Genomic DNA, 1,751 nt, shown 5'->3' with positions numbered 1-1,751 from the left:
GGTGGCCGCCGGGCTCTGCCGCTGCCTCGCCCGCTCGCTCGCTGCCTTCCTCCCCCACCCCCCCGCCGCCGCCGCCGCCGCCTCCTCCTCCTCCTCCTCCACCGCCGCCCCCCCTCCCCGCGCCGGCTGCCCGGATTAATTCAGACTCCGCGCCCGGGGATCGATGTCCGCGCCCCGCGGTCAGGCCGGCATGGCGCGCCCGCCGCCCGCCCTGCTCGGCGCGGGGCTCGGGGCGCGGGGCTGGCGCGGGGCTGTGCGCGGGGCGCGGGGCTCGGTGCGGGGCGGCTGCGGAGCCTCGGCCGCCGGCTCCCGGCAGCCTCGCTCTGGCCCGCGGCGTGACGTCAGCGCCGCCCCGCCCCGCCCCCCCGGCGCACCGAGCCGCCCCCCCGCACCTCTCCCGGTGCCGCCGGGGGCGGGGGCGGGACGGGCGCGGGGAGCGCCTTCACCCGGACCCCCGCCGCGGTCGCCTTCCCCCGGCGCCGGGGTGACCCCTGCCACCGGCGTGACCCTGCCCGCACCGGGTGTCGCGCCCTCCCCACCGCACCCGGTGCCCAGCGCGCGTCCGGCGGCGCTGCAGGTGGCGAGTGCCCACCTGCGCCCCCGCACATCGGGCTGGCCCCAGGCTGTGCACACAGCTGGCTGTGCCAGCCACCCCTGGATGTGCCTGTGCCCAGCGTCCCCAGCACGCCCCTGGCTCCCGCTGCCTGCCCCGTTCTCCACCCCGTGCCCCTCCCAAGGGCCTGGCTGTCCCTGTCTACCCCAAATATCCTGTCCTGCACTCCCGGGGTTCCCCACGCGCGTCCCCCCGTCACCACCTTTCCCCTGCCCCTCGGCGGGCGCTGCCTCGGGAATGGCGAGGTGGCCTTGGCACGGGGAGGGGAGATGACAGGGACACGCTTGGAGAGACACACGGTGCTGCAGGGCCCTGAGCAGAGGTGGTGGAAGAGGAAAAAAAGAGAAGGAAGGAAGGAGAGGGAAAGAGAAAGAGTAAATTGAAATGGAAAACGCGAAGGGAAAATGGAAAATGATACGGAAAAATGGAGAATGGAAAGAGAAATTTGAAAAGGAAAAGGAAAATGGAAAAGTAAAGGAAAGGAGGGTGAGGAAGACTGGATGAAGAGCCAACGTGAGCCGGTTTTAGGCCACCGGAGGGGCTGGTGCTCGGTGTCCTTCCAGAACGGTTTTCAGCTGCCCCCGGCCCCGTTATCCCGAGCTGGGCTCCCCGGGCAATTCTGGCCTTTCCCGGCCGTGTCTGCTCACCCAGGTCGGCACGCGCCGGTTTCCGAAGCTTTATTGAACAGACCAATAAAATAAAAATAAAATCCATCGCTTCCTGCGGGTAGGGCCCTCCAGCCTCGCGTGGACTGCTCAGTTCCCGGCCACTGCCGGGCTCCAGGCGGCTTCCACAGGCGAGGGGCGGCCGGGAGGACCTGGGAGCTCCGGTGCGGGGTGGCAGCGGCGGGAGAGCAGGGCCCGGCCCTTCCGGGGTGTTCGTGGTGACCCGCCGGATACCCGCCTGCTCAGGGAGTAATTCAGCCAAATTTCACATCTCGTCCAAATTCAGTGCTTTTAATACAAGCCATCTCACCCCATGTCAACCCATCTCAACCCATCCATCCCATCCCATCCCATCCCATCCCATCCCATCCCATCCCATCCCATCCCATCCCATCCATCCCACAATTTTCTATCCCATCTGGCACTCTCTCCGGGAAGTCAATTAAGTGCCCAGTTCATTAAAATAAAGCCCG

This window comes from Vidua chalybeata, chromosome 27, assembly GCF_026979565.1.
Source record: "Vidua chalybeata isolate OUT-0048 chromosome 27, bVidCha1 merged haplotype, whole genome shotgun sequence".
Lineage (NCBI taxonomy): Eukaryota > Metazoa > Chordata > Aves > Passeriformes > Viduidae > Vidua > Vidua chalybeata.
This window is presented reverse-complemented; position numbering follows the sequence as displayed.